Source organism: Marmota monax, unplaced genomic scaffold (genome assembly GCF_021218885.2).
Source record: "Marmota monax isolate L192 unplaced genomic scaffold, Marmota_monax_Labrador192_F-V1.1 WCK01_AAM20220418_F8-fsc00083, whole genome shotgun sequence".
Taxonomy (NCBI): Eukaryota; Metazoa; Chordata; class Mammalia; order Rodentia; family Sciuridae; genus Marmota; species Marmota monax.
The window spans coordinates 1,313,830-1,339,481 of NW_026692848.1; the positions used below are offsets into that span (position 1 = coordinate 1,313,830).

The 25,652-nt window shown below is 51.8% G+C and overlaps 1 protein-coding gene and 1 long non-coding RNA gene across 3 annotated transcripts in view; one reads left to right on the forward strand and one right to left on the reverse strand.

Annotated features, from left to right (window-relative positions):
• Smoc2 (SPARC related modular calcium binding 2) overlaps nucleotides 1–25,652 on the reverse strand; it is a 144,108-nt gene that overhangs the window by 112,755 nt on the left and 5,701 nt on the right. The gene's annotated exons all lie outside the window — the stretch shown is intronic.
• LOC131424353 (uncharacterized) lies at nucleotides 16,888–20,938 on the forward strand. The gene is made up of 2 exons (XR_009227213.1): nucleotides 16,888–17,711; nucleotides 18,287–20,938. It is a non-coding gene; the product is annotated as an uncharacterized LOC131424353 (long non-coding RNA).

The following is a 25,652-nucleotide window of genomic DNA, read 5'->3' on the forward strand; positions in this document are numbered from 1 at the left end:
GGGTTTGGAAGTGCTCGCAACCCGCCCTGGCTGTAGGGAGCCCTGGGGCCAGCTCCAGAGTCCAGAGACAAAGGACAGCTCCTCTGCAGGAGCCAGCCATCAGTCTTCCTGTGAAGGCCTTTGTGTGAAGACGTGGAAGAGACATGCTAGTTCTTTCTAGTTTGTCTTTCAGTTTTCCCTCTGTTGCTCAATTGCACAAGGAAACGTGAGGGTCTTTGTAAGTGCTGGACCCAAAATTTCCATGAAGCTTGACAGAGGAAAGTGGTGGACACAGGCCTGCTTAGAGAACAAAGCCCCCAGCATTTTCCTTCTGCTGTGCTCTCAGATGGCTTCCCAGTGACCTCAGGGAAGATGCTATACTGAGTCCCTCATGTGCTTTTGGTTTACATTAAATGAGCCTCCTCCATCTGCCAGGCACTGTGTGGACCAGGGGCCTCCACTGACAGTACCCACAGGAAGGAGAGGCCAACTGCTGGGAACCTACAGGGCACCTGCAGGAGAGAGGGCCGGGAGCCAGGCGGAGCCAAGAGCAGCCCCCCCGCCACTCTTGTCACTATTGCTCTGTGTCATCCAGGACTCGGCTGTTCAGGGCTCTGAATTGTAATAATACTTGATCAAATGAATTTGTTACACAGAACATGCGTGGACTGATGAAAAGCCATAGGGCCCTATAAAGTAGACTTTGGAAATTTATTATTAATTCAAACTACCAGCAATTTCAAAAGTAACTGCTGTATTGAGGTGCAATTCACACACCATACATTCACCCATTTGAAAGGTACAGCTCCCTGGTGAGTAGTCTATTCTCAGCTGCACAACACGAGTACCACCCTGGGTAGGGAATGTTTTACAGCTCGCCAGCCCCTCAGCTGCCCAGGTGACTGATCTGCCCTCTGTCCCCACAGGTCTGCCAACTGCGGGCAGCCTCGTGGAGTCAGGCGACATTCCCTTTGGCCTGTGCAGGTCCAGTGTTCTTAGCCCTGCTTCTCGAAAACACTGCCCTCTCCCTCTTGGAGGGTCTGGAACCCGTCAGAGCCACCTGGCCGCATGCTGAGGGTTTCTATCCGGGACCCCATGCTGCTGCCCCCGTCGCTGTGCCCGTCTTCACAGCAGCACTGACCCGGAGTGACCGCTGCAGCTTGTGGAGAGTCATGAAATCAGGAAGTACCATTTCCCTCAGCTCACTCTTCTCTTTCAAGGTTGCTTCATCCACTCAGGCCCTTGTGATGGGGTGAACTCCGGGATTTGCTTTTGCTACTTGAGCAAAAAAAAGAGTGGTTAGAATTTCTGGAGACTGCAGCTCCGACATCTGCACGGCACTAATTCTTCCAGTCCATGTGGATGGGACGAGTTTCCATTTATGAGCACATTATTCAGCTTCTTCTGGTGAGTTTTGGTCATTTTTGGTCATGGTCATTATACATCTTTCACCTCCTTCCTGGAGTTTACTGCTATGATTCTTAGTATTGATAATATTCTGAATGGAATTGTTCTTCTAATTTCCTTTTACGTGTTGTTCACTGTTTGTATATAAAAATGAACTTGAGGCGGCCAAGGGAGGCCCTCCCCCGAGAATGTCCGCCTGCCTGGGGGTCCGCGCTGGGGGGCTCTCCGCAGGGTCAGGGGGATGCCGTCTGCACCGAGCCCGATGACAGGGGAGTCAGGTCTTTCCCGCGTGCCTTTGGTGTCCAGGGATCTTTTCGGGAAGGGTCCGCCCGTGCAAACGGTATTGCACCCACCTTCTGTGCTGGAGGGCGCTGGGTGTGCGCAGGCGGACGCGCGTGTCTACTCCAGCGTGTCTTCTCCGGGCCTCGTTCTGAGTGTCCCCGTTTGGTAGAGGTCTGAGTCTTTCATCAGGTCTTAAAGTCAGTGCCGAATCTAAAGGTGGCATTTACCTCCTCACACAGGCAAGTCCTGGGATGTGCTGGTTGCATCACGAGCTCAAAGGAAGTGTCCCGAGAGCGGTGCTTTCTAAAGGCTCTCTCAGTTCTACTTCCTTTTGAAAAATTTGCATCCTCCCCCCTACCACACCCCTGGAGGGCCCCAGGAACTAGGATTAGGCTACACTCCCGGACCTTCTAAAAGTTTTGAGACAGGGTCTTGCTGAGTTGTCCAAGTTGGCGTCTAGCTTGAAATCTTCCTTTTTTCTTTCTTTCTTCTTCTTTTTTAAATATAAACTTAGTGCTCAGACAAGTTCTGTGCAGTTATTTCCATCTCATTTTGTAGCTTAGTCAAAATAGAGAATTTTTGTTAAGCTCACTTTCATCAAATTATTGGTTTTGATTTAAGAAGACAAATCTCAAAGTAATAAAGAGGCAAGTCAGGCGCTAGGTGCATCCAAGTCCAAGTCACTACCATCTGTCTCCCAGTCAGTTCTTTTTTTTTTTTTTTTTGCACCAGGGATTGAACCCAGGATGCTTAATTACTGAACCACATCCTCAGCCCTTTATTTTGAGACAGGGTTTTGGTAAGTGACTTAGGGCCTCATTAAATTGCTGAGGTTAGCTTTGAATAGAGACTCTCCTGCCTCAGCCTCCTAAGTCGTTGGGATTAGCACCACCATGCCCCACCAGCCCAGTTCATTTTGTCTCTGTTTCCTTTACTCCCTGTTACTGACTGTTGTCTTCCCTTCGGAGTCTGAAGTTGAAGCCAAATGGGCAATAAGGCCTTTAGGGAGGTCATTAAGGTTAAATGAAATCTGAGAGAGAGGCCCCATCTGCTATAAGTGGTGCCTTTAGAAAGAGGAAGAAACCTTAGACCCTGCCCCACTCTCTGAGCGTGCAGGAAAGGCCATGGGAGGACACATCCAGAAGTTCATCTCCTCTAGTCACCAGAAACTCAATTTGTTCACATTTTCACCATGGACTTGTAGCTTCCAGAACTTGAGAAAATAAATGTCTATTGCTTAAGCCAAAAAAAAAAAAATGAACTTGATTTTTGAATTTTTAATATGCATCTTGCAACTCTGCTGAGTTAATTTATTAGTTCTAACAGCTTCTGTGGAATTTGGGGGATTTTTTATATATATATAAAAACATGCCATCTGACAACTGAGGTGATTTTGGCTCTTCCTTTCCAGTTTGGATGTTATTCCTTCTTCTCACCTGATTGTCCTGGCTGGACCTTCCAGCACTATGGCAAACAGGAGTCACAGAATCAGGTCTCCCTGCCTGGCTCTGATGGTAGAGGAAAGCTCTCGGTCTCACCACAGAGGACAAGGGTCTACAGGGAGTGTTCACAGGTGGCCTGTCCTACAAGGTCCTGAGGGCAGTCTCCTCCTGTCCCTCGCTTCTCAGTGTGCCATGTTTGGCCAAATGCTTGTTCTGCATACATTGCAATGGGTGCATAGTTTCTGCAGTCCCTCCTGTGGACGTGGTTTGCCACACTAGTGAATTTGCACACATCGAACCATTCTTGCATTCCATGGATAAATCTCACTTGATCATGGCATATAATCCTTTTAACATGCTACTCAATTTTGTTTTCTGGAACTTTGGCATCAATGTTTATAAAGAGTGTTGGTGTACAGTCCTCTAATTGTGGTATCAGGGTAATGGAAATATTCCCCCTTAAAGTTTTTGGAAAAGTTCAAGAAGGATTTATGTAAGCTCTTTATATGTTTGGTGGAGTTCGCATGTGGAGCCTTTAGGTCAGGGGTTTTCTTTGTTGGGAGATTTTGATTATGGATTCAATCTCTATTGGCTTTAAGTCTACACCGATTTCTATTTCTCTGTGATTTAGTCTTGATAGGGTTTGTGATTGTAGGAATTGATTTCTTTTATCTGAGCTGCCCAATGAATTCTTCATGGTAGTCTCTTGCCCTCTTTTTATTAAATCATGTAGAGAACAAAGAGTGGAGTTACAAACCGAGTTCCAGCCACACAAGGTCAGAGTCGCTGTGTGTCTGCCTTCAGGGAAAGCGTGTTTCCACACCACTCCGAGCACTGGCTGGTGCCCGTGATCAGCTCCCTCAGCCCTCGTTTGCTGAGAACGTCTAACTTCCTTGGTTTTGAAGAACCACTCTCTGGACACTGGTGTCCTGGTTGGTGGCTACTTCTGCCTTTTAGCCTTTGAATGTACGTGCCCACTGCTTCCTGGTCTCCCGAGAGAGCTGTTCTGATGCCCTCCCTGGGGGCTGCTCCAGCCCTTTCTCTCCCGATGCTCTTCTCCCCCAGCTCTTCCTCCACAGCCTCGGCTGCCAGGTTGAGGTGCCCCCCCACTTGCAGTGCACTGAGCTTCTTGGAGGCTGATGTTCATGTCTTTTATCAAATTGAGAAGACTTCAGAGTTGCTTCTTCAGATATTCCACTGTGCCTCTCCTGAGAGGCCACATGCCCATGCTGTCTGCTTGACAGTGCCCCACAGGTCCCCTGGACCCCACTCCCACTCCTCCAAAACTTTCACTGTCACTCTGACTTGATAATTCCATGTTCTATCATCAGGGTGGCCGATTCTTCCACCTGCTCAAATCTGCCTTGCACTCCCTCAAGTGAATTTTTTTTATTTCTGTTATTTTAATTTCCAACTCCAGAATTTCTCTTTGGTTTCCTTCCAGATTTCCATCTCTTTATTGATATTTCCATTTTACTCCTACATCATTTTCTTGATGATGTAGTGTTTTAAAGTCTTCATGTGGGACTGCCATCAGGGAGTTTTCTGAGGGTTATTTTCTTCCTTTGAATGGGCCCTACCTCCCTGTTTCTTTGTGTGTCTTGTGACCATTGTTATTTGATACTGGACATTTGAAGGTATTTTTGTGATAACTCTGGAAATAATTCTTCCCTTCCCCCTGTGGGTTTTTTCCTTCTGTTTCTGTTTGATTATTTTTATTGTCATTGGCTGGCCTGGTGCCAAGGATCTGCTTGATGTGCAATCCTAGGGTCTTCTCAAGTCTACTCTGAGCCTGTACCTTCCCTAAGCATGTGTGACACTTTCTAAATCCCTCGTATTTTCAGTTATCTTTGAATGCACCCCAAAAGGTGCCTGGCCCCCAAAAGGTGAAACAGAGAAAAATGAAGTGTCCAGAGAATGTTCTAGCCTTTAAGTGCCCTGGAAGTCCCTTCAGCAAGACAGAAGCTCTTACCAAAATTGGGGTGTGATGTTGGGGGGGGGGTGAGTATGACAACTATGGCCACCCCGCTTTGTCCACACTCTCTGATCAAAAGCAACAACCAGTAACTAGCACAGATATTTGGAGGTCAGGATCCTTCCTGTCTACCCTGGGTCCTGCCAGCCATGTGCCCAGTGCCCCAGAATCTGTACACACCCACTCCAAGGGGCTAGGTAGAGGCCAGTGCAGCAGGTCCTAAGAGCTGAACTGACCTAGAGTAACTTCAGGGCATCATCGAACCTCCTCTGAAGCTGCAAATCCTCCGTAGAATGCAGAGTTTTGGAACAGCTAAAGCAGAGAGATTCTTCCAGCACGTCCCTCATCTGGGTGGGGCGAGAGATGTGGAGTGCTTCCTCCTCTACCCCCTTCTCCAGATGGCTAGCACTTTTAATATCATGACTCTTCTTACAGGATGGAACAGAATTGCCTCATAAATGTGGTTCATAAATATATAATAATAGATTTATCAAAGATCGCCTATAGATAATCTTGCCAAGACTCCCAATGTGAGTCAAATATTGCATATGGAATCACTGATCAACAGCAGGGTCATTCTCTATAAACCGGACATGTATGTCCCTCATGCTGCTAGCACTGTCCAGCCCTGGCTCCTTCCCCCATAGACAGCGCTTAGAAGCCACCAAGCTGAATGCTCTGTCCCACAGACCAGGCTCTCGCTAGGTGACCGTACCTGCTGCAGCTCTGGGCATGGGCAGATGGCCCTTTCTGGCAGGACACTATCTTAGGTGCTGCTCTAGCCCATGCTGACCTCCTCTCACAGATGTGAATCCTTCCTTCTTACCCACACCATTGCTGGCCACCCAACTACAGGTATCCTGTGCTTGTCCAAATTCCCACAGCCACCATCTTCCTGGCCATGTCGGGAGACGCAGGCTCCTCTGGCCTGGGCTCTTGTGACACCACATCAGACACAGGGCTTTCAGCTGGACAGAGGGGTGTGGAGGTCAGACCCTCTAGCTGCTGACTCATGGTGTGGGTGACGTCTGGGCCCAGTGCCTCTGCCAGACCTTCAACGGAGACTGGCGAGGGTCCCATGTGCTCCACCAACCCTGGGTAGGGGGAGCAAGAGAGCGGGAAGCCTATGGGTAGAGAAGCTGGGACACTAACATGTCTTCAAGGGCAGAAGAAGGGGGTAGGCTGCAGAATACGAAAGCACTTCACAGGTTATGCAATGCTGGGGAATCGAAAAGCACCTCAGAGACGTGTACTGTGGGGTAGGCTGCTTAGAACACCTCACCCAAATGCCTTCTCACCACCCTCTGCTTGCCACCCCAGGCCACAGCCACAGCAGCCACAGCCCACACCCTGCCCCAGGCCATGGTGTTCTTCGCATTCTTTGTCATTCTCCTTGTCTTTTTGTCTTTTTGGTACCAAGGACTGAACACAATGGTGCTGAACCACTGAGCCACATCGACAGACCTTTTATTTTCTTTTTACTTTGGGACACAGTCTTGCTAGGTTGCTTACAGCCTTGCTAAGTTGCTGAGGTTGACTTTGAACCTGCGATCCTCCTGCCGGGGCCCCCCGAGCTGCTGGGATCACGTGTGGGGGCCGCTGCGCTGGCTGCCATTCTTCCTCTCTCTCCACCTTCCTTTTCCTCTTAGGACTTGAGATGTCCTCAGACAAAAGGGAGGGGCTCGGCTAAACGCCCTACCCTCCACTGTGCCTGTCGATCCTCTCGGTGCCACAGAAGCTCAGGCGATGCCACTGATGGTGCTCTCCAGGGAAGAAGTGACTGGAAGCTGGCCCAGTAGCTCTGAGCACCCCTCACAGGCCGTGGGGCCGGGAAAGGCAAAGAACCGCGGTCTGGAATCGCAGGCCACAGGCGAGGCGGGCTGGGGAGGCCCCGGCTGCGGTCAGTGATCTCAACACACGACCCACACATGCGCTGTGGCTTGGAAGTCCATCTGAGTTCTCACTTGTCCTTGAGCGTGGGCTGCTGCGTCCACAGGAAGGGCTGCTCTCCAGGGTCTGAGCCCATCTGTTCCCACTTGACACTGAGATCAGAAAAGTGCGGCCCACAGGAGAATGAGGCTGCGCCTGCTGCAGCCTGAGGAGCTGGCCAACCGCAGCTGGGACCCCAAACGCTCTGACTCAGCCCAAGTTTGGTTAAAGGTTTGGAGTCACTGGCATCACTGCATACAAAAGTCCATGATGAGTGCAGATTCTCAGATCAAAAACCAAGGAAAATAAACTTGCTGCCTCTGAACTTGGAGCAGTGACCGCCTCCAAGCAGTTCTGAAGTGCTCATGGCTGCAGAAAGCCCAGCTTGACCTGTATATAATGACCTCCACTCAGCAATTCCACACCCAGAGCACGCTGAAGAAACCTTCAGAAACACACACCATCATGGACAAAGTGGCTCACGGCAATGTTATTTTCAACAGCAAAATAAACCAGAAAGAAGTTGAATCTCCAATAATAAAGGTTTGTCTAACTAAATAACTGTAATTCCATACATCATTTAATGAATATTAAATATTCATTTAATACATCATATTAAATGAATTCATTTAATATCATGTAAAAACATAGAAGATATTTGTTATGTGTTTTCAAACAACGTTTTAAAATGCAAATATAGAATCTGATCCCAGTTCTTTACCCACTACACATAGACACACTTATGACACACAGCGCACCCCACTTGGGTAAAAGACCTCGAGATGCTCAGCACAGCAGTACCCAAGGGCATTTAGTCTCCGGGGCAAAGTACTAAGGAGGTGGTGCTTTCTTCTCTGTGCTCAGACAGTTCCCAAATTTCTACAATGATCCTCAACTACTTTTAAAAAATAATAATTTGTTTTCACCAGATTTCATTATTAAGTGTTTAACTTATGAAATCCTTAAAATCTACCGAGAGTCAATAGTCCGTCTCATCGGTAGATATGCATCAGTAGTAAAGAAGAAAAGGCATTAGTTACACAAAAAAAGGTAGGAGAGTGGGCAGACCACATGTCCAGTGAGAAACAGGCCACAGGCCCTTGGCCTTGCCGTGAGAGTGGATGTCACTTTCTCAACCTGTTAGTGAGTGGCCACACTAAGGAGCCCCCGGGACCATTACACCACACCTGCTGCCTCCCAGGTCCAACCCTGAGCCAAGCTCCTCCTGCATTCACAGCTGAGGAGGGATAAGAAGTCAAACCAGGCTTCACTCAGACACACAAGGACCAACGACCCTCTGCAGCTGAGGCCCCTCGTGCACTCTCCAGCCTCACCTCTGTGGGACACAGCAACAACACCCGCCCCAGGGCAGAGCTCAGAGTTTCACGGGACCAGACCCAACCTCCAAAGCCACCCAACCCCACACCCGCCACACCTCCCCTCCCTGTCAGCCGTACCTCTGCTAAGGACACAGTGGCCCACTGAGCAGCCGCAGGTGGCACATGTGGTTTCCTCCCCTCCACATCCAGGGGGCGCCTGCTCCCCCTGGCTCTGCAACCCACCTTCCCTCCCCTGCTCGCACCTCCATACAGCATCTTCCCACACTGGCTGTGTCCCGCTTCCCTGCAGACTCCACAGCCCATGTCCTGGGCAGCAGGTCTGTGCTGGCCCCTCCTCCCTGCTTACACCTCGCCCTCCTGGCCACATGCTCCGTCCCCCTGCACCTTCAAGACCAGCCCTGCCTTCCCTGGGGGGGGGGCTGTGTCTCCTTCCTCCCCGAAGCCTTGGGGGTCTCTCTGCAGCTGGCCCTCGGCTCACATCCTGGACCCCCCTGGGGCTGCTCTGCTCAGGGAGGCGGGAGGCTGAGCAATGCGGGACTCCGCACCTACTTCCAAATGCCTGAGCTAGGAGGCTCTTCCCAGGGCCTCAGGGGTGAGAAGCAGCTGGACTCTTGGGTCTCTGTCCACAGTCGTGAAGGGAAAGCACTGTGGGACTGGGCTGCCTGTGGGCAAGGCTCAGCTTCTGGACAGACAGACTTACAAGTCAGGAGAGGGCAGATGATACAGACACAGATGCCGTGGCTGCTATGGTTTGGGAATATCCTCCAAAGCCCCTGTGTGGAAGTCTTGGTGCCCAGCCAGCCACACTACAGAGAGGTGGTCCAGCCCTCGGGAGGCCAGCCTAGGGGGGAAATGAGGTCATGGAGACATGCCCTTGAAAGGGGGCAGCGGGTCCCAGCACCTCCTCTTCCTTTCTCTTTGCTTCTCAGCCTCCTCGAGGCCTCAGCGTCTCTGGATGCCCCTGGGCTGAGGTGAGGGCTTCTTCTGCCACATTTCCAGGTGATGTGCTGCCTGGCCACAGACCCAGAGGCAATGAGGCCAAGTGACCACAGACTTGAGATCTCTGAAACTGGGAGCCGAAATAAGCCCTTCCTTCCTGGAAGCTGTTATCCAGGTGCGCTGCCGCAGTAACAGCAAGCTCACTGACAGGGGCTTCGCTGGGAGGGCGGGTTCCCAGGGACAGGGCAGTGGGGCTCACCAAGCCCTAGCCACACCCACACAGGAAGCTCAGCTGCAGGATGGGCCTGGATAGGGGGCTGGAAGGGTCAGCCGGCTCTGGAACAAACCCAGGAGGGTGGCACTGCAAGGAGGTAGCCACACACGGGTAAAGGTGCGGGAACAGCTCCCACTATGGGTGCCTGTGCCCCTGCAGGACCTGCGGGGCCGAGTGGGCCCTCGCCAGCCTGGGTCTGAGCCAGCATGCCTTCCCACCTTCAGCAAGCTCCCTGCGGCTGGGAGAGGCATCAGTAGATCCATCAGCTGGTGCCATGAAGGACAGAGGGAAGAAAGTGCTCGGTGTCTCACAGACCCTCATCCACGGGTGCACAAGTTCAGGCTGCAATGCCAAGTCCCAGGAGCCTGAGCCAGGCAAGGTGGTGAGCCTCCTGAGAGCAGCTGGTAACAAGCATGTGTCCAGCGTGATCCCCACAACCTGCGGCACAGACACCGCTCCTGCTGCAGGCGAGGTCTGCCCTCCCCACGTTGCACACACCTGGGCGCACACCTGGGCGCACACACCTGGCCTGGAGGAGCCTCGCTGGCTGCTGGATGCTTTCAGTCACAGTTCTGCCTTCGCCTGTGCTGTGCCCTCGTCAGCTGGTGACACGTCCTGCTAGTCCCCTGCCCTGTTAGGTGACACATCAGGGACAGCCTGTGTGCGTCTCCCAACACTGACAGCCTTCCTGAGAAACCAGGGCTCTGACACTTCTGTGGGAGGGGTTCCGGGGAGATGCCAGTTCTGTCTGAGGTGGCTCCTGTGATCTGTGGCGGGGCTCCTGGAGCACAGGGAGCTTCAGCTAGAGGAGTGAGGACCCACCCCTGCTGAGGACGGGCCGTTTAAAGAGGGGAATTCTGAGCCCTGCAGCAACACGGAGGAGCCTCGAGGACCCGGAGCTGCGTCAAGAGTAGTCACAAAGCACACCCGCTGCCCCTTCCACCTGCAGGGGCCAGAGAGGCCGACCAGAGAGAGGGAAGGCAGGGTGGTGTCTCCAGGGCCACCGTGGAGAGACGGAGCTCTTGCCTGTGGGCACAGGTTCAGTTTTGCATGGTAAATATGTCCTGGGTATTGGTGGCACAACAGCACGAAGACACCTGAGACGATCAGGACGGAAAACATGTTAAGACAGGAAATGCTACGTGTCCTTTTACTTCAATTTTAAAACCTTTAATAAATAACTTGTATATACGGGAATCACACTATCAAAAAAATCAGAAGATACACTGGAATCTATTTATTGTCAACTCTCAGCATCTCACATTGATCCTCCCTCCTTCCCATCTTGGCACAATCATCAGGGAAGTGCCTGACACAGCAGGGCAGGGTCTGGACGCACCCTGACTCCAGTGATGGACATCCGCAGCCTCGCACATCCAGTGCCCCACTGAGAAATAAAACGTCAGAAAACTCCTTACGGAATCCAGGAACAGGAGCTCTTTAAAAAAAAAAAAAAGGTTATCAAGCAGAACAACGTGGCGATGTCAAAGGAGACCAGTTTAAACACTGGAGTTTTGACATGATGAATTAATAAACCACACATATTGAAAAATAAACTAAAATGTGTTTTTCATGAAAAGTAAAAATGCCTTGTCAGGAAAGAGCAGGGGGCTGGGGGCTGAAAGGTCTCACTGAGGATGGCCAACAGTGTCCCACGCCAGCATGCAGAAGGTCACAGGGACCCTCACTGTAAAAGGAGCATGTTTGTCTCTGTCAAGTTTCTAAAATTGTCACAAAAGAATGAACCTAGAGCCCCACCTCTCTTCATAGGCAAGACCAATGAGACATGATCCAGAGAGCACAGGGAGGTCCCACCGGGAGACAGCTGGAAGACGGCAGCTCTACTCTGTGCTCCTCGGCCGAGGGCAGCTCTGGTGCCGGTCAGCCGTGGTGCACAGGGGAGACGGCAGCGAGTCAAGTCTCTCACGGGGCCAAGTCCAGGGAATTTGATATGTATTTTCTAGGACCGGATCAAACTTGGAGAAAATTATTGTTTCTAATTTAGTCGTCCAGCCCCAAGACCAGGACGCGTCTTGCACCGCCTCGCTGCATGGGCTGGGAATTTCCACTCTGCTGGTGAAGACACAAAGCACCTCCAAGGAGGCTGCGCGGCAGGCAGGCTGGCGGTGCTCGCCTGTGCCAAGTGGCCGGTCTCCGTGGATGCCCTCGCCCTGACCAGCTACGCTTGTCCAGAACCAGGGTTTTGCTTATTTACCACCAAGCCACGTGATCAGGCTCTCAGATAGGCCTGAAGCTGTATGATGGCTTGAACTGCTGAAGTTCACGGATTTCAGGGCCATTTACAAACTGAAAGATCTGGAAATCACCTCTGTATCTCAATCCTGGCCCTCCGAATTCTATTGATCCCCGGGGTTGGGCCAGCAGGGGCTTCCTGTTTACATAAACCTGTGCCCCCTTATCTGTGACGAAACGCACGGAGTCGCCCCAGCAAGCCATCCCTCACTGCAGTCTGTAAACTGTCTGCCATGTGCTAGGCGGTTTGGACGTTTCCAAGGGAGTGAAGACTTCAGGAGGTTCCACTGTGGCCGCAATCACTCCCACCCAGCACGTTGACGCCAGGGAGGACTGGCAGACCCTAGGGCACAGCTCTGATCTCTGGGTAAAGGTCCCTTCTCTCAGGCACAACAGGGCAAGAAACATCCGTCTTGCAGAGCCGATCAGAGGGGCAGGGCTGTGCTGCAGCTACCCTGGCCAGGAGAAGCAGGAGCATGCCTGTCCTGTGCCACGCACCCCAAAATGGCAACGCACACCCAGGGGCAACCGCATACTCCTGCCATGGTTTCCATTTGAGACAAAGGAAAGTAGAAGATTCAGCAGAACTCCCAGCAGGGCTCTCTAGACAGGGCACTGCAGGGTCATTATCCAGGTCATCACAGAAGACCGTGTAAACAGCACTCCATGCCGAGGCGGGGAGAAGGTGCTGGTGGAGTCCACATATTGTGAATAGGAGTCCCTTGGCTTGGGGAGCATGGAAGTCCCCAAGCCAATGGGCTGGGAACACCTGTGAATGCCGGTGTGCTTCTGGAATGACAGAAGGTTGGCAGGGCACTTGCTCCCCTGCTACTAGCCCGGGCAGTCACCAGGAGACTTAAGAAGTCTGGGGCTTTCCTTTGTCCACCTGGAAATGAATGTCAGTGACCGCCACAGAAGAGCAGTGAGCAGGAGCCCAACACTTCCTGAGGTCCATTATCCAGGGTCTCAGTCATGAAATACATTCAGCACTTTTAAAGAAACAAACACGACAACTGGTACTTCCTTAGCATGTGGATAGATATGCAGTGTTTTTTAGCTAAAGTTTCACTTCATATACAGTAAACCCATTCACAGAACAGATGCTACATTGAGTTTAAGAAGAATCCACTTTAGGAATATCAAAAGGAAACTGATCCTTGATTAACAGGGAAAAAACCCAAAAATTCAGTAAGATATCATCTAATACAAAAACATGCAATTTTGTATGGCTTTATTGAGATACATTTCACAAACCCTAAGGTCCACCTGGGGGAAGAACACAGTTTCCACTTCACTTCGATTGTGTCAGTGTGGCTGTGACCCCGCTCACCCTCAGCTGGAATTTCAGAAGCTCTGTGACTTCTGATAAGCAAGGCAGCTGCCCCCCCACACAGCCGGGCAGCCGGGGGACCTCAGGGATGCAGTACTGCCCCAAGAGCAAAGCGCAGAGCCGGAATGGAATAGCTGCCTGGACGGAGCTGCACTGTCCTGCAGGCGTGCTGGAGGACAGCGTGGTCCAGGGCCCACCGCACCCGTCACCATTCCTTGGCCAGATGACACACCCAAGGAGCCAGGCACTCAGACAATGCTGCTTCTTGGCCTCTATCCCCACCCTGCTTCCTTCCCACACAGGCCTTGACCAACCTGGACATAAACACCCTGCAGGGGTGCCCACCCTGGATCTGGGGTCTGAAGGATCTGCACTCGGGGACAGATGCAGTAAGCCAGACCAAAAGCAAGCACAATGCTATGACAAATATGCTTTGTCCTTGGGATGGTAACAACCTTGGAGGACAGCCAGGGGTGGTGTTGACTCCCTTGTTACCCACCACTCTTCCAGAAGGCAGGGCCTGGCAATCAATCACCTCCCCCAGACACTGTCCAGGCTGGCTGACCCTCCCCCAGGGCCAACCCCATGAAGCAGCCAAATGCAGCCCTGCAGACCCTCGGACGGAGTGGAAGCAGAGCCCAGGCACTCGGTAGCACCCAGCTTATCCAGGGCACCTCGGGCGGGCTCTTCCCATGGTATCCCAGCCTGGCACAAAACAGGGCATTTGAACAAAGAATTCCTTGGCAAAAAAGGAGATATGATTTTTCAAAACCACAAAGCAGTAGAGAAATTTGTTCCTGTGCAGTTCACGTGCTCTGTGCCTTCATAGGGTAACTTTTTCCCACAAACCTTTCTTATTTCAGCTAACAGAGCCTAGGTGCAGAACTGGGTGTCCTTAAACTGCATCTAAATCTTGACAAGCATGGAAAATCTCTTCATGCAGAGCCCAGAGATTTGGGGGAAAAGAAAAGTGTCCTAAGTTCGCTCTTGAGAATGAAAAAAGATCAATCTACTTTCTACAACCAAGAGAGGTTTTTTGTTTGTTTTGTTTTGTTGTCTTAAGACAACCAAAGAAAGCCAGGGGTGGTAGCACATCCTGATACCCAGAAGACCAGCAGGGAGATGGCAAGTTCAAAGCCAACCTCAGTGATTTATCAAGACCCTGTCTCAAAATAAAAAATAAAAAGGGCTGGGGATGTGGCTCAGTGGTCAAGCACCCCAGCGTTCAATCCCTGGTACCTAAACAAAAGGCTGCAGGAAACAGCTGGGAGATCAGTGCCAAGTGGAGACTACATACACATGGAGAAAGGAACCCTTAGTTAAAGGGAAAAAAAGAAGAAGAGAGAATGAGGGTGTCAAAGCTTTCACAAGTGACGGATCAAAGCAGCAGCAGGAAGCAGGGAGCCACAAGCCCTGGTGGAGGTGGGAGGGTGCACGCAGGCCACTGGGTGGGGCACAGGTCTCGCCCCAGTCATGCGGCACCCTCAGTGGTTGCGGCCGCTCCAGGCCACCCAGGCTGAGGCACTCAGGGCCAGGTGACAGCACAGTACTGGAACAAACTCCATGGATGCTAGACCTCAAGACAGAGTGGCCTCAGGTCCCCGATGTCTTTATAGTCACTGCTTGGAACTTATACAGGGAGAAGGGGCCACCACTTGGCATGGAGAGCACAGTGCTCATGCTGCACTTTAGGATTTTGTTTTCAAGTTTGAGTTAGTAAACATGACACCCTGTGGGAGTAGTGACATCCCTTCGCACACTGTGACTCACTGAGCAGGTTCTGAATGGGAGCCCAGTTCAACTTCCCAGCAGGAATGGGAACAATTTTTGATCCAAGATAAACACAGGATGCTTCTTTTTGAACAAATAATTTCCAGTGTCCGCAGAGGTTGTCTGAATCACAATCTTCAGGCTGCTGGACCTGTCAATCATCAACTCAGCACATCACCCAAGGGTGCACCTTGCCTTGGCGGGGACAGTCATGACAGACAGCCTACAAAAGGAGCTGAGATGCCTGAGGGCAGCCATGTCCTCCAGGGTGTTCAGATCAATAAAGCGAGTCTCTGACCCCATGCCTTTTCCTCCCTAGGTCCTCTATGTTCGCTACAGAGCATCTCTACCAAGCTTGCACCTGTTTCTGTTCATGCAATAACAGCTTCTGTCTTTCCTTGTTATCCAGACTGGAAGCCCTGGGAAGAGCCTTGAGAGGTCTGGGGGTTCCCAAATAGGAGAGGGGGCCTCACAGCCACTCTCAAGAGCCACTGGGGGAAGGACACCCACCTGGAGTAGCTACTAAGCCCTCAAAAACAATGCATTGCAAAAGTGAGACTTCCCCAAGGACAGGTTTGTCCTGGGAAGTCCAGGACATGGGTGGTCAGAATTACATGAACGGGACTGGAATCCCCAGGGCATGCGGAAGTCAAGGTCAAGTTCAATGTAAATGTGGCAGCAGTTCCACCTTAAAGCCTGAGCAGTGAGAGACTGTGGCAGAAAGTCGGTGAGGACCCTGAACTCCTGGCTCTGCACCTGCCCAGAGCTGCCCAGGGCTGCCCAGGGCTCAAGCTTCCCATAGTAAAGTAAAAGGCACAGGACCAAGAGGTGAGTGACAGCCAGCAGACGCATTCCGCCCTGGCCCCCGCCGCCCAAAACGGTCCGCAGTAACATACACGACGACTTGGTGGTTCCTCTTCCGGACCCTGCTCTATCACCACGGGAGGAACATCCTGCGAGGACCCCGAGAAGGGGGCGGTGTGTCAGGCGCACCCTGAGGGGGAGCCGTGGGTGGGTGGGACCGTGAGGGGGAGCGCTGTGTGGGTGGGACCTTGAGGGGGAGCCGTGGGTGGGTGGGACCGTGGGGGGGAGCGCTGTGTGGGTGGGACCTTGAGGGGGAGCCGTGGGTGGGTGGGTCCTTGGGGGGGAGCGGTGTGTGGGTGGGTGGGTCCTTGAGGGGGAGCCGTGGGTGGGTGGGACCTTGAGGGGGAGCGGTGTGTGGGTGGGACCGTGAGGGGGAGCGCTGTGTGGGTGGGACCTTGAGGGGGAGCGGTGTGTGGGTGGGACCGTGAGGGGGAGCGCTGTGTGGGTGGGACCTTGAGGGGGAGCCGTGGGTGGGTGGGTCCTTGGGGGGGAGCGCTGTGTGGGTGGGACCTTGAGGGGGAGCGCTGTGTGGGTGGGACCGTGAGGGGGAGCGGTATGTGAGGTGCACCATGAGCAGCAGGGGTATGTCAGGTGGGACCTTGACGGGAACGGTGTGTGGGTGGCACCGTCAGGGGGAGCGCTGTGTCGGTGGGACCAGGAAGTGTTGGCGCCATTTGTTTCAAAATGTCCCCCCGCTGTGTGTTGCTTCTCAGCTGTCCCTTCATCTTGTTAGGAGGACCGCCCATGATCTCTCTGAATGACCGCCTGGAGGACGCGCGGGGATCCGCTTCTCGAGGGGTGGGGGGTGGGGGGCGCTGAGGTCACTTGAACGCGGGACTTGAGCTCTCGCTCGTCAGTGAGGGCAGCTGGGTCCCTTGGGGCAGATGAAGTGCACCTGAGAAGCCTTTTGCAGAATCAGTCCATCAAAACCAAGTTTATCTTATTTATAGTAAAAGGTATCTTTGAAGGTTCCCCAAAAGTTCAGAATTTCTCAGAGAGAAACATTGATGAGTGAAGATAATTGAAGCCATGTGCCGCGTGAGTCAGAGACCAGGAAGCCAGCTCCCGCCACACCGACTGGGGGTCGCTGGGGCAGGGCCTGGTCCACCAGCCTCCCGCTGCTGGTCCCTAGCACGTTTGGTCCAGTGTGGAGATGATGCCGTGGACGGCCCTCCATTAGCTCTCCAGGATCTTGAGGCTGAACTGTGCTCCGAGCACCCTGAGTGTTCTCCTTCTGGATGTTGCAGGGAGCATTCCTTCCAGGTTCTCCTAATGTGGTGCTTCCTGTCCATGACCCAGATTCCTCCACCACGAACCCAGAGGAGCTCGTGACCTCGGTAGCAGTGTGTCCATGAAACTCCCCATGAATGTGGCTCGAGACTTGAGGCCTAGCTCTCAGCTTATCACTGACACACATGCATTGACTAAAACCTTCCCCTCTAGTTCCAGGGAGCTGGAAAGGTACCCAGGCCAGAATCTAATGGCTGCATGTCCCTGGGCACGCTACTCAATCCATCTGTGTCCCAACTTTCTCATCTGCAAAGTGAGAATAGCGAGAGAGTCCCTGCTAGGGACGTGTCTAGGAAAAGAGGCATCACATGGTACACCTTTCTGAAAGGCCCTGGATATACTTCATGTTGCAGAAGTACTAACTAGTGTTGCCTCAGTGCCAACAGTATTAGAGCAGTTAAATTTCCAGAAAAGTAAACTGTTACACTATGCTAATATCTAATGCCATGCTAATTTCTTCTTAACAAGTCAGCTTTCAGCCATTATAAACTGAAAATGAATAGAATAACCTGCCTAAGTGCCTCCAGCACCCTGCTTCCTGCACATGGAGGAGTAGACACCTAGAGCACTCCAGGTGCCCTCCTGGAGGAGGCAGTGTGAAGAGAAGGGGTAGAGGCACCGCCACAGCGGAGCACAGGTGAGCCTGAGCACAAGGTGGGGCCGGCAGAGCCAGCAGCTAGGCCCCAGTGGAGGTCCACCAGGCAGCACCGCAGGGCCAGCACCTAGGTCCCAGTGGAGGTCCACGAGGTAGCACACAGGGCCAGGCTGAAAGCTGGCCTTGTCCTGTAGCATCAAGGGTGTTGATGAGGACAGAGTGAGCTCACCAGGGCAGAGACTGAGGAGGTTACTCTCCCTTCTGTAGCACAGACGGAGAACAGTGGCTGGCCTAGCCCAGAGGGAACCCCAGGTGCAGCACTCACAGGGGAACTGCCTGGCACCATGGCAGGCAGCCTATACCCTGGGGCAACCCAAGTAGTCACCCAGATAGTCATCCTGCCTGCCCATGGGTGTCCTGCAGACCCAGGAAATTGGTGGCCCAGGGAAGTGTCCTCACACACAGAACCCTCCTCACCCTGGGGTCACCCCTGCGGGATCCCTTACTGTGAATCCCTGCACCTTCTCAGTAGGCTTGAGAAGGCCCAGAGGCCCCTGTGCACTGAACCCTGTGGGGCCACAGCACACAGGGGTTCACCAGAGCCTCTTTCACTGCAGGTGAAGCAGCCTAGCCACTGCCCTGACTCTGCCAGGGAGGATGGGAAAGGGCTGTGAAAGTCAAGAGGGAATAGTGCCAAACTCCTGAGGAAGAGACCAGGAAAGAAGAAAGCAGTCGGAAGACTCCAGCACTTCCCTGAGCTGCTTGTAGGCGGATCTGCTGTGATCACACCAGGAGGGCCACCAGCGTCTGCTGGTGCCCCCGTGGCTGAGGCGCAAGGCTGTGCTGCGATCCCTGGCAGCGCTCACCAGCGGGGCTGGAAGGGCACGTCCTGGTGCTCCGCTGCCCGTGCTCTGTGAGGGTTATTTGGCCACACGTGATTAGGATCTGGCTTGCTGTGCACAAATGACAGCCTGGGTCCCTGTGTAATCAGGAGACACCCCAGGTCCCTGTGTAATCAGGAGATACCCTGTGGGCAAAACAGAGGATTAAGTGATTGCAGCTTCAGAGAGCCACACACAGGCACCACTTGTAACTGCACCGTCATCATCACCAAGCTTCCAAGCTCAGTGCTATCCTGATGACACAGGCACTGGGGTGGCATCTGCAGCCAGAGGGCCACGCTGGGCTGCTGAGGTTGCTACCCAGCCCTGTTTGGACCAAGCCTGGCACAGGGACGAATGGCATCCACCTGAAGTTGCACCATTTCTGTTGAGTGTTTAACACATCTTCCTCGTGACACCCCTCATGGGGCCACTTGGCATCTCTAGGTGACATTGGCAAGACAGCTGGTGGGACTCAGTCCCCCACACAGTTCTCAGGAAGCAGAGGCTGCCCAAGCTGGCCTTTGCCATGACTTCCTCATTGCCAGAGGAAAAACGCAAGTGAGACATGGACAGTGACAGCTTCGCACGTGCCTGTGTGTGCCTGCTCCTAGACAGTGCCTCTCAAAGGCTCCCAGGCCTCAGCTCTGCTTGGCTGTTAGCTGTGCCCTGAGCTTACACCCCAAGAAGAAGCCATCACTCTGATGGATGTGGAGATGCACCCTGACCAGTCGCCCACACTGAGCCCCAGGTGTCCATCTCTCTTCAACAAGTTCCTTCTCCACCCATGACCTGGCCACCCTGCTACACCAATCTGCCCCTAAGCCTCCTGGGGTACCTCTGCTCCCAACACACTCATTCCCCACTGCCACCTGAAGTCTGCAGAGTGCAGGTCTACAGCCTACTGACTCTGCTCTGTACACTGGCCAGCCTCAAACGGGACTCTGGTCACATGACACAGAGCTGCCATGTCTGTGGGACCACTGGATAGTGACCACTGAGCCACAATGCACATCGCATTCTTCAGCAAGGGACAGTAGAGCAGGTGGGAAGGCCCCTGCTCCCTCCAGCACAGAGATGTGGTGTGCGTGTTATTTTGGAGCATTTCCATTTCTCTACTCCTCTGGACGTGCAAAAGAAAATTCCCAAAAGAAGCTATGCAAGCCAGGGGTTTAAGGCAGACCGTCCACCTGAAACCCTGCTGGTCTGCAGAGAGCCCACCTGAGAACCTGCAGCTGAGCCCTGGCCTGCCTGCACTGCAAGCTGGTGCGGGGCCACTGTGCCAGCAGCTCGGGATCTCGCTGCCGTGAAGTCACAAAAGGCTATTTTGTGTTCTGAATGAAATTTGGAAACCCAGAAATCATTGAAAGAAGAAAAAGCAAAAAAAAAAAAAAAAATGCATGTGTGCGTGCGACAAAGTCTAAAGGCCAATTGGACTTGGGCTCTGAGTGGGGTTCTGGGCTGGTTCCAGGATCCTTCCCAGATCATCTGGCTCGGGCTGGGGTCTTCAGCCTCTCTATCCACCCGCTGGGAGCAGGTAACGCTGCTGGTACCCACTGGAGCCTGGCCACAGAGCATGAGCAGAGCAGAAGAGCTTGTCACGGCAGGAGGTGAGGAAAGGAGTGAGGGACCACGGGCATCTGGACAGGCTGGACAGAGCTGGAGCCGAGACAGACAGGAAGAAGTGGGGACAGAGAGAGTCATGGCCCTCCTCCCTGGTGACTTCCAAGACCAATGTCACTGCACAGTCCACAGGTATGTTCTTTCTCATTAAAAAGAAAACTGGCTAAAAAGCAGCAGTCAAAATGAGGGAAGGGAAGAGGAAAGGACGGGAGTGTAAACCTGAATGGGGGCAATGAATGGCTTTCAGAATTCCTCTCGAGTTTTGGGAAATAAGGAAATGTAAATTGTTTTGAGTCAGATCTAGTGAGGAATCAATAAAAATAAAAGCATCAAAAAATATTGTACCCCCCAAATGAACGTAAGAGTCTATCTGGTAAGGATGCACTGAGTGAGAATGTATTTGGGGGTGCACCCAACAAGGTGGGTCCAAAGGGAACACACCAGTGAGATGGACCCAACAGGAATCCCCTATGGGAATGTCCAAGGAAAATCCAGCAAGGACACACCCTGTAAGGACGTGTCTAAAGGAAATAAAAGCTGACAACTGACCTTCCCACAGAATTTGCATAAAGAATATTAAAAAGTTCATTGGGAAGGCTCAATAGGAAAGAAAATGTGAAATCCTGAGCATGGAATGTTGATTTGTTACAGTTCTGTTCTTTGGGGTTTTAGTGTATCATAAAAATGACATGTCTGAGAACGTCTATCCCTGAAAAACACTGAAATATAATATAAAATTAGCCAATAAAAACCTTCAGGAATTGCTTTTCAGAAGTCCAGTTCACTAAGTGGTTGACTTTACAGCAGAAAGAAAGAACATGAGTCCAGGGTCCCTGCACAACTCATCTCCAGCTCCATCCCCGAGCCTGCTCATTGTAAATCCTATACTCTACATCAATAACATCGCTCTCATCTATTATTTGGGTAGTAACACTGAGCTGAACACACATTTTCCAGACCTCTAAATAAACTCCTAGAAAAAAAAAAAAAAACATCAAATAACAAACCTCCCTCTTCTTACTTCCCTAATATAACATTTTGCATTATGAGTCAAATGTCTAAAATGGGAAAGTTGAACCCACATTAAGTGGCAGACCAGGCCAGGCAGCAGGGACTTGGCTAGTGGCAGGTGCCCCAGGCCCACCTTGTGACCCCTCCCTGAAGGACAGAGCTCTGCATTCTAGGGCGCCCTCCTGTGGTTGAGTCAGGAAAGGTTGAAGCATCTGGGTAAGGAAGGTGTTTGCAAAGCACCCATGGGTGAGGCAGGAGGGTGCCAGGGCAGGGGTGATGGGTGGAGAGGTGCCAAGAGTCAAGATCATCAGACTCTACTGGATTGTACTCTGAGTGAAAAGAAAGACCCGACTTTGGCAGCCCCCTCCGAAGATAAATCTGTTAAGAATAAAGAACCCATTAGCATAGGCACATGTCTGCATCTGCTAAAGAAAGAACTGGAACATGCATGCTCAGGCTGGGCCACTGCTGCTTTCCCTGCCCTAAGGCACTTCCAAACACCTGAAGTGCATACACCCTGGATGTGCACTCCTGGCCACCTGGCAGGATACAGTGAGCAGAGAGAGCATCTTCAGAGCACAGAAAACCAGTTCTGCGGGTCAGAAGAGTGGTGCAGAGTATGGACACAGTTGGTCCTCACCCCACAGCCCCATGCAGTCACCTTCTCTCAGAAGAAGGTTGGTGTCTCCGCCAGGTAGTATCTGCACATGGAGGAAGTGGGTGGAGCACAGTTCTGTGCCACTGTAGCTAGTGCACAGCCTTAACCACAAGGCCAATTACTGGATTACCATAAGCTTTTTAGAGTAGCAGTCCCAGTTATGTGTACTTGGGAGTCTAATTAAGCAAGTCTAATTAAGCATTTTATGGAAGATGATTTTGACATCATTGAGGGGGCCAGACCTATCCAAGCCTCCTGGGCCTCTTCCAGGGACCATGACAGTGGACAAATGGAAATGCCTCTGTGCCCATGCTGGGAGAAAGTCCCAACCCCTCCATGCATTGAGGCCAGTCCCTTCCTAGGAAGATGCCAGGATGCTCAGCACATCATGTCAACCAAGAGAGTTCCAACCCAGGATATCGAAATCCAAGTGCAAATCCGGTTTCAATAGGAATAGTATATAAAGTCCCACCTTTGAGTTCAAAAACCTTTGTAACAACCAGTCCTGGGGCTGAGTGATTTAACAGCACCTCTGACTTACAGAGCTGTATAGAAATGGGTATCTCTCCAGATTATGTTCTATCATTCAGTGACAACTACTTTTGAATATTGTGTCTGGTTGAGAGATGCATGCTTCAAAGATGTGGATTTTAAGCTCTGGTTAGAGATAGAAATGGGGCTTGGATGAGACAGGAACAGGAATCCTCAGCCTTGGGACTGACTGTGAGGGAAACCAGGAGGCAGCACCCCAAGTAATGGAGTACTGGGATGTCAGGACCCCGCTGGGTTAGCACAGCACTCCAGCCCTGGAGGAGGGTGGGCGGGGCAGGGGAATGAGGCCCTGTGGATCCGGAGCCCCTTCTTCAAAACCATGGCCCTTGGGAAACAGCTGTTGTCAATTCTTGGTAATTTACCATAAGGTGAATTTTTAACATTATGTGATTCCCAGCCTGAGCTGCAACAGAAGTCCTCCCAGCATTCCCACCGAGAACCCTGTCCACGGTCCACCAAGAATTCTACCATGACAAAGGTCACTCCCTGTTGAATGGCCAGGGAGCAGGCCGAGTGTTTATGGTCTCTCTTGCAGTGTTTAAAACTTCATGTGCAGATGACGGGGGCCTCGACGGTCCAGCAGGGCCAGGATGTCAGTGCTTCCCTTTGCTTTGACAATGAGCAGAATCCACCTCTGCTCACTTTCCCCTCTTTTTTCTCCTTTGCTTTCTTCTCCACCTTCTCCTGATAAATGAGCACATCTGAAGGAAGAATAAGGTGAGTATGGCCAGTATGCTGACCGGCACCACTGACCCTCGGGAAGCAGGGCAGGCAGAAGCAGGGGCACAGTCCTCACTGGACTGAGGGGACAGGCATGCTATTGCATGCAGCCACTTCCCCCATGAAGAATGTAAGAGCCCCTGAAACATGGGTATACTGAAGTGCTTACCTGGGTTGTTCTTGGAAGCAGGACGAGCAGCACAGCGCGCTCTCCACACCATACTGAAGCCATGGCCTTACAGAGCTCCATGTCCCTGGAGGGGACATGTGGGGAGCAGCTGCATCCGGAACCTCAGCCCCACTCTGAGCTCCCAGAGGCCCCACATTTGACCATCCTGGGCCCACCAGACACCACAGATAGAAAGATACTAAGAATTTTTTTCACAGGTAAATTTTTAAAATTTAGTTGTATGTTTAAAAAAACACATCCTATGTGGGAAGAATTAAATATATACCCAAAAGTAAACAATACACTGAATTCTGATTAATTGTTTTCTTTCAAATATCTGGAATTTTTTTTTTTTTTAATTAGGAGCACAGATGGAATTTCCGTCATTACTATGATAGTTCTACTTTCTGTTAAAAGTGATTGGTTCCTGTTAATGGTGACGACTGTGTCCTGTGAAGTCTTTGTACTTTGAGTTGATGTCTGGTGCAGGGGAGGACAGCACAGTGGCCACTGCAAAGGGGAGGGAGGTGCAGGCACGTCCCTTGACACTACTTTTGATCTATATATTCTGCCAGATGGTACAGGGAGATTACGGCAGCCTACACGAGGCCCGTCCTGGGCATGCCTGGAAGTGCAAGGCCATGCAGGCAGATGGCGGCTCCCACCTGTTGCCGTCACCAGCAGGCAACAAGGTCAGAGGAGGAAAGGGTGCTCCTCTTCTCAAGATGCCATCAGTAGTCAGGGGTGAGCAGAGAACGAGAAGAGGGAACTGCCCCCCACCCCCTGCACAGGCCCGGTTTGAACGAATAGGAGCGGCAGCATCTGAAGCAAGTTGAGCACACTGCAATACTGCAGTGGGGAAGCTCAGCACAACTGTCACCACGGAGGTGACAACTGTATCCCCATCCTAGAAATTAATGAGCACCCTATAAATCAGAATGACTCGTCTCCTTTAACAGAGCACTTTGCCCTCTCTCAGAGGGCTACAGTTGCTCTGAGCCCCTTCAGCCATCACAGAGTTCAGTGCAGAGAACACCCAGAGACAGCCCTGCCTGAGCCCCTTGGGGCAGCAATGCTCAGCAGCCTCTGGCACCAGCAGGAGGGCAGCTGAGCCTGCTCGGGGCTAGCTTCCTGGGCACATCCCAGAAAATCCTGCCCGGCTCTTCTCCAGGCCTCAGTAGCAAAGCCAGGTAGTGGCCGACCCATAGTCACAGTGCTGGGCAGTCTTGCCCTGGCCTGGGGAAGTGGCTACCATCTTGCTAGACCACTGTGGGCTGGTATCTCTGTGCTGACAAGGGCCTGCCCCATCCTAAGAAGTCATTGATTTCTCAAAAAGAAATCAATGCTACCAGTATACTCACTTGGACAGAGAGCTGATCCACTTTCTCTAGAGCCTGGGTAAATGAACAGAAATGGGGATACAGAAAACACCCCAATTGGGACAAGGCCAGCTTAGTTACCACAGCACTATCCCTCCTAGGACAAGGTCCGCTTAGATACTACAGCACAATTCCACCTAGGACAAGTTCATCTGAAATACCACAGCATCCCATTAGGACAGGTTATCTTAGAAAGCACAGCACTATCCCACAAAAGAAAATGTCAGCTTAGATACTACTGCCCTTTTCTACCTAGGGTAGTACAGTACTTTCTAAACTAGGACAAGGTCAGCTTGGGTACTACAGAACCCTCCCGAGTAGGACAAGTTCAGTTAGATTTTACAGAACATTCCCACCTAGGAAAAGGGCAGCTCAGAAACCACAGCACTATCCTACGATAGATAAGGTGACCTTGGATACCACAGCAGTTTCTCCTTGAGACAAGGCCAGCTTAGATAGCTCGGCACCTTCACACCTAGGAGAATACACTTTTGACACCATAGTACTTTCCCACAGAGGACAAAGTCATCTTGGATACTATGGCACTTTTCCACCTAGGACACGTCATCCTCAACCACAGCACTTTTGCACAAAGAATAGGTCAGCTTAGATACCATAGCACTTTCCCACCTAGGACAAAGTCAGCTTAGATAATACAGCACTTTCCACCAAGGACAAGATCATACCTGATACCACCACACTCCCAACTAGGACAAGGTCAGCTTAGATACTATAGCTGTTTTTTTTCCTTCTATATTTTATTTTGTTTTTTGCCAAGAAACTAATGGATTTATTTTTTGTGAAGTGGCTGCCATCCAGCAGATGGACAGCATCCACATGAAAGAGACCTAACTAAGATTGTCCCAGGGAACATCTGAATGCCAACGCAGGTGCCCAGGGCCACCGCTTCAAAGGCAGCTCCTCAGACTCTGTGAATCCTCACTCTCATTGGAGTCCACATACCTCTCCTCCCCACAAAGTGGCCTCAGC